This window comes from Dipodomys merriami, unplaced genomic scaffold (assembly GCF_024711535.1).
Source record: "Dipodomys merriami isolate MVZ:Mamm:240054 unplaced genomic scaffold, mDipMer1.0.p SCAF_88, whole genome shotgun sequence".
In the NCBI taxonomy this organism is placed as follows: Eukaryota; Metazoa; Chordata; class Mammalia; order Rodentia; family Heteromyidae; genus Dipodomys; species Dipodomys merriami.
In genome coordinates this window covers 5,092,999-5,100,108 of record NW_027206490.1, presented here as the reverse complement: position 1 = coordinate 5,100,108, position 7,110 = coordinate 5,092,999, and the positions used below count along the sequence as shown (strand labels likewise).

The 7,110-nt window shown below is 52.1% G+C and overlaps 1 pseudogene; it reads left to right on the top strand.

The window, feature by feature from the left end:
* Window positions 1-5,173: 5,173 nt before the first annotated feature.
* LOC138820408 (transcriptional regulator protein Pur-beta-like) lies at window positions 5,174-6,127 on the top strand (annotated as a pseudogene).
* The last annotated feature ends 983 nt before the right edge of the window (window positions 6,128-7,110 follow it).

The window sequence follows — 7,110 nt, the reverse complement described above, 5'->3', positions numbered from 1 at the left end:
GAGTGAGTGGGTGCACCTGGGGGCTTGTAAGAGGAGAGATGACAGAGAGGCCAGTGAAGGGGTGAAGAGGAGTGAAAGCTGGTTCTGCAAAGACCTACATGTCCACTTGGGTGAGACCTGGATGTGTTCCAGCTGACCAAATCGGTGAGAGCCTTGCAGGACAAGGATCACCTGGTCACTCACAGGGCCTGTTTGCTGGAGCACCGTGCCTCCATGGGGCCAAAAGGGTTGTGGATACCCCCTGGGCATCTGCAACAAGTACCCTTTGTTACTGTCCATATGGTGTACATGTCCTCCATAATCATGAGAACCATCATCCCATTTTCTCTCCAGGAATGGGCAGAATCTCTTGGCAAAGTAAGACCCATTTCCCTGGAGGCTTGCTGGCAGGAGCTCAGAAAAACTCTACCACTTTTAGAAAGGGGAACTGAGGAGGATCATGGGATAAACACACACACACACACACACACACACACACACACACACACACACACACACACACACACGTGTGAAAGCCTACAAAAGGTGAGGAAGGTGTTCGGCCCCTGGCAACAGAGCTGAGAGGCAGTATTGGGCCTGGGACTGGCTAGGAGGGGAAATGTCAGAATTCAGCCAAAGCATGCCAAGTGAAATGCAGATGGGTAGAGGCAGCTCTTGTGATACCTCATTTCACATGTGGGCATCAAGCTTCTTTCTCCTGTGATGAGTGTCTAAACTGGGGGAGTGTTGGATAGTGGGCATGGAGACAGGGCTAGGATTACATTGGCACAGGGCCCTTTTCAGTGATCTCATTTTCAAGGATGTCTGGGGAAGGAAGGTGCCTAGGGCATTGTGGTAATTGCAGAGAAAGCTCTGTGTGACTGTGTGTAAGCCCGACCCAGTGTTAGTGTGTTGTGTGGGAACAAGTGTGCACACACACTCACCCAAGTGAGTGACCAACGCAGGTGCCTAGTGGTCACACTGAGGCAGGTGGAGGGTCAGCTGATGTTTGCCAGCTGGGGTCATCTCCTGTGCACAAGTCTGAAAAGACCGGGGCGGCATGTGGGCAGTAAGGCGAATGAGGGTGGGAGGGAGGGGAATGGGGTGGCTGCTGTTGGGGCTGTTTGTGTCCCCGTGGATGCAGATGGGCCTGGCACCTTCCCTGACAGCAACAGAGCCCATAGACTTGTATTGTTGATGGTAGGTTGGCATGGCATGCTTGTGGGCATGTGGGATGAGAGATGACAGTGAGGCCAGAATTGCCTCCCAGTGTCAAGTGACAAGCTAATCCAAGTGAAGGCTCTGGGACAGCAAGGACCCTGTCTTTTGCTGTCTGTCCCTATGAGGCCTCCCACCTGTCCCAGAGGGGGAAGGATGATGGGCCTGTATGGGACTCACAGTACTGGGCTGGCCAGTACAAACTTCCATGGAGCTGAGCGATGGGAGCAGTAACTCACCAGCTAATGCCTCCTATACTGTGTCTAAAATGAAACCTTGATTCTTGTCGATAAAGATTACTGCCCAGCTTAACTCAATTTCACACTCTCAAAAGCTACCACTGAGAGATCATATCCTATGTACCTTGACAGCAGTGCCTTGTCCTGCTGTGTCTGATACCTCAGGCTTTGGAAAAGGAGGATAAGGATAGTGCAGATTTTCCATGGACCGAGCTTCCAGTTGTGCTTCTGCCACTCTGCTGGTCCTCAGAGCTGACCTATGGGCAAAGGATGTCTATATTCCTGTCTAGTGACCTGGGCCAATTCAACCTGACCACACACAATGGGACCACAGATCTCTACACAGATCAAATGCCTGAATGTATGTAGGTGCAACCTGGAAAAGGCTCATCTTCTGTGTGTCTGCTTCCCAAGGGTGTAGGCATCACTCAGAGACTACGAGCACATCTGGTTCAGTGGCCCAATACAAGGGCCTAGCCCCAGACTCCAGTGAGCCCTCAGACGTCCTTTCCCTGTACCTTCCCTCTTCACTCATGCCATGTGCACAGGCCAGAATGCCACCACTCCCTCATGTCCCAACCCTCATGCTCCTGCATCCACAACCCCATACAGCCAAGCCCAATCCTACCTCTGTTACCTCAACCTCAGGGCCCTCACGATTCTCAAAACCCCTTTCAGTCTTAGCCTTGAACACTAGTCTCTCTGCCTTTGGTCTCGCCCACTGAGCTCACTTAAACCTCAACCTACTCAAGGCTCCTTGTAAACTGTTTACAGCCTCCTGTTCCTCATTCTGCAGTGCAGCTTTCACCACTCGCTACCAGCTATCTTGCTTGTACCCTGCTTATGCAATCTGTCCCCCAAACTCCCTTCCCATTAATGACAAAATGCTATTTCCTAGTGGAAAGAATGCCCTTCAGCACTTGGTAGGGGTAGGTGAAGTTCCCCACCCCCACTCAAGAGTCTGACCCTGGAGAGCATCTCCATGGCAAACCCACCTGGCGTTTACTACACCATATCTTCCCATGACGTAAGTGTTCTGCCTGCAGGGCAGGTCTTGATGGCATTGGACTAGAATAATTGCATGTCTGAGGTCCAGAGTGCCTGACAGCCTACACCTTGGGCTACCTTTTGCCACTAGTAACAAGCAAGTTTGTCAGGACTTACTTTGTCATTTCTCTGCTTCTGGACTCTGAGCTCCTCCAGGACCAGAGACATTTAAGCTTATAAGACAAAAATGCAATGCCCAGAGGTAGGGACAAACCACATCTCCTCCTTGGGCTGCCAGAAGGAAAGGACCTTCCTCACCTGCACGATGGCCTCCACACCCACTAAGCCAAAAGAGCCAGAGCTGGGTAGCAGCTACCATGCCATCAGACAGGGCCAAGTCATCCCTCCAGATAACTCAGGGCTCTGTTTAGAGAAGGTCTCTGATCTGTCAGCTCACAACCTAACCACCTCAAGTCCAGCTGTAACCATGGGCAGGATAACAGGTAAGCAGGAAGTCCTCAAGAGGGATTTGGCAGCACTCCCTATGAACTGCCCTCGCCTGTGCCAACACACATCACATCATGAAAGCCCCCCCCCCAACTCCAGAGGACATTCTTCAGCAATCCTTACCAACTCCCAATGGCTATGCTTTGGCATAGATCAGAATCCACAGATGCACAGTGTGATCCCCTATTGCTAGCGATCTCCAGTATCAGAGCAGCAGAGGACATGGCTGGGTGTAATCCAGAGATAAGTGCAAATGGGGAAGGAGCCTTGCGACCCTGGCCCCATCTCTGTCCTCAGCTGTGGCTTTGTCAGTCCCTACACATCCACATCGACGGAGGCAGTTCCTCCACTAGGTGTCCTCCGTCGTCGCGACAGAGCTGGTCCTCGGCACACATTTGAACAGCAGATTCCTTGAGGTCCACGGCCTGACTAACAGGTCCAAGGAACTGCCAAAAATACTCTGGTTCTACCTGAGAAGCATGGCTTGTGTTCCTTCTGAGAAGGAACAGACAGGGAAGGGTCCCCTGGCCTAGTGGTGGGGAAACAGAAGTCATGACTTGGTCCATATCAGTGGACAGACAGATTAAGAAGGCTCAATGGCAGTGCAAGACTGAGGTACTATTGGTGTCTTTCTCATTGTAAAGCACCTTGATCAAGTGGCTAGGTCCTTTACCTCTGAAAGGAGGTCAGGAAACAGAGCTTGTGTCTATGCTGTCCTCAGAATGCTGGGAATTGAACTCAGACACTTTCACACAGTAGAAAACTGCTTTAACCACTGGTCTACCTCCTCAGTCGTTGGCTTTCTTTTGAGACAATCTCACTATGAAGTTAAACCCTGGCCTCCAGCTGCTCTTTACCTGTCTCTTCCACCTAAGTACTAGAATTATAGATGTGGCCCAGCCCATCTACTCTTGTTTTCCCCTTGAGATCTGCTTAGAGCCAGGTCATCTTCTAAGTAAGAATTCATCAAGGCAACTTGGATGCAGAAGCATTTCCCTGTCCGTCCATGGCTGGCTCAGTCATCTAAGTCTCTACATGAAAGTCAGGCACACATCCATTCTGCGCATCTCCTGGATCTGCCTAAGATGCCACTCCTTTGAATAAAGCAAGGCCTGGTCATTCCCAGAGAGGAAGAAGCCCCAGAGAGTACACTATTGATCCCCTAGTGAGGATGTGGCTAGTAACACAAGCCCTGAACATGTAGACTTTGCACCAAGACCTCAGGTGAGCTTCTTTTATCCTGAAGTGTGAAGTGGTGGCCTGATTATCTAGCACTTATACCAGTGGGTTGCGAGCCCAGGATGTGGCAGGTAGAAGTGCTCATGTACAGCAACAAAGTCCCATTAGGGACTGGCCTAGCCACCCACTCCTTGGTCTAGAACATATAGGTTTTTTGACAGTGTGACAAAAAGGAAGAGGGAACAGAGCCAGCATTCCAAGAGAGGTTTTCTAGGTCTCTGAGGCTCAGCTGTGCTCTCTGCTGGGCAGTGGCCCTCAGGATGTTGGCATAGATGCATTAGAGTCTCTGGTGTGCATGGTACATGAAACACTTTCAGCTTTTGCTGGCTGCAGAGCAGGCCAACCTGCAAGCAGGCAGCAGGCAGCAGGCACAGCCTGGCACTCAACCAAAGACCCTGATGTAGGCTACCCAAGGTAGAAGGTGAAAGTTAAGAGTGGGTTTTACAGACACACACTGAGTCAGAGATCCTGAGGGAGGAACCCCACCAGCTGTTGCTCCAACCAGCCCTGCAGTGGATGGTGCTCAATTCTGACACTCAATTTAATGTCGCATGAGCAGAGTACAAATCCATACATTCCAGCCGTGTGACCTTCAACCAATGCCAGTCTTCGCACTTAAGAATAGTAATTCCTCTCTATAAAATGGGCTTATTCACCACTGGCAGCAAGTATGGCAGCCTTTCGGTCATCACGGTCAGCAAAGGCAGCCTGGAAGGTGGTCACCCAATGGTGGTGGTGCCCTATGATGACAGGCCACAGTCTCCTTGTCACCATTGGCGAGCACCTGGAAGCCCACTTGGGTAGAGTACCCCAGCTCAGTAACAGCCACTGGCCCAGCACACAAGAATTCTCCTTGGGGGATGGGGGATGGCAGCGGCCGGCGATGAGCAGCGGGAGCGCATGAGGAGCCGGCAGGCAAGGCTGGGGGGCCCTGGAGCGCGAGCCGCAGGGCGGAGGGCGGGGGCGAGAGCACAGTGGGCGGCGGCAAGGCAGTAGCCAAGAAGATGGTGGACAGCAACAACGGCAGCTAGCACGGCGGCGGTGGTGGCGGCAGCGGTGGCGGTGGCGGCGGCGGTGGCGGGAAGGGAGGCTTCCAGCCCGCACCCCGCGGTGGCGGCCAGCAGGAGAAGCAGAAGCTGGCCTCGAAGTGGCTGGACATCCAGAACAAGCGCTTCTACCTGGATGTGAAGCAGAACGCCAAGGGCGGTTTCCTGAAGATCGCAGAGGTGGGCACGGGCAGCTCCAAGAGCCGCCTCACGCTGTCGATTGTGGTGGCGGCCAATTTCTGTGACTCGCTGGGCGACTTCATCGATCACTACGCACAGCTGGGCCCCAGCAGCCCCGAGAAGCTGGCAGCGGGCGCTGAGGAGGGCGGCAGGCCGGCGCACCTCAAGAGCGAGTTCCTGGTGTGTGAGAACTGCAAGTACTACCTGGATCTCAAGGAGAACCAGCGCGGCTCCTTCCTGCACATCCGCCAGACCGTCAACCGCGTCGGCGGCTTTAGCGCAGGCCCAGGGCCTGGCGGCCTCCAGAGCGGCCAGACCATCGTGCTGCCTGCGCAAGGTCTCATCGAATTCCGACACGCTCGCCAAGCTCCTCGATGACTACGGAGGTGAAGACCACGAGCTGGCCGGAGGCCCAAGAGGCGGTGCCGGTGGGGGGGGGGGCTGTACGGGGAACTCCCGGAGGGCACCTCTATTACGGTGGACTCCAAACGTTTCTTCTTCGATGTGGGCTGCAACAAGTACAGAGTTTTTCTACTGTGTGAGTGAGGTGAAGCCGTCCTACTGCAATGCCATCACCATGCCCTTCAAGGCCTGGGGCAAGTTTGGTGGCGCCTTCTGCCGGTATGCGGATGAGATGAAAGAAATCCAGGAGCGGCGGAGGGATAAGCTTTACAAGCGTCATGCTGGGGGGGTGGTGAGGAGTCCTAAGGCGAGGAGGTGGATGAGGATTGAAATGGCAGCTTTCCCCCCTGGCCTCCCCCACCCTGTTACCCGCGCCCCCCACCCCCCATCCCCCTGGCTAGTTCCCATTCTTGCTCATTCCCCTGTGAGCTAGTGGAGAGGGAGCCCGGGAGGCCACCAAGGGAGAAAAAAAAACCAACAAAATTAAAAAAAATAATATAGTTAAGAGAAATAACCATAAGACAACAGTCTTGAACAGTGAGTAAAGCAGTAAAGTTCCAGAAATTGACAGCAACCTGCAGAGGACAACAGCATCTCCTCACCTGCAAGTATCTCAGCTTCTATTTCCCACCCGAGGTTCCTAAGCTCATCTAGATAATCCTGAAGGGGATAGATTTCGAGTCTGTGCCCCTAAACACATCTGACTTACCCAGATCCATCTGTGTATAACAGTTGAATTTGTGTTGTACCTGGGTAAATCTAAAGGATCTCTCCAGGCCGAGCCGCCGTTGCAGTGTCTATCCTTCACCTTTATTCTAATCAGCCTTTTGGATCGAGATCTTCACGGAAATTCTTGAGACAGAGAGACCTTTGCAGTTACCCAGTCCTGAGAGTCCAGGTTTATGAAAAGGAATGCAACTTTACACAATCATGGACAAGGCAAAAAAGAATTCAAGAAGCCATCAGTGAATCAAAACAAATTGGATTTTTTTTTAATGATTTTGCATGGAACCTGGCCCCATGTCTTTTCTTTGCAGAATTGTTTTCCGGGATGCAAAAATTCAAAAGCCAATGCTTGAACTAGAGAATTCATTACTAAAATAGTTTAAAAGTTGGGCAAAAGGATTTTTTTTTTCAAAAAATAAAAGCAGTTTTACATTGGGGGTTGCTGAGGTAGGCACAATACGTCAGGCATAAAGCACAAGGCAAACTCGTTGAGTGGATGGGTTGCTGCTCACTAAAGTTCTTCCCTTGATCTCTAAAGGTGGAGGTCATTACCAAGAAGTGGCATTGGTGTGAATGAGAGCCAGATC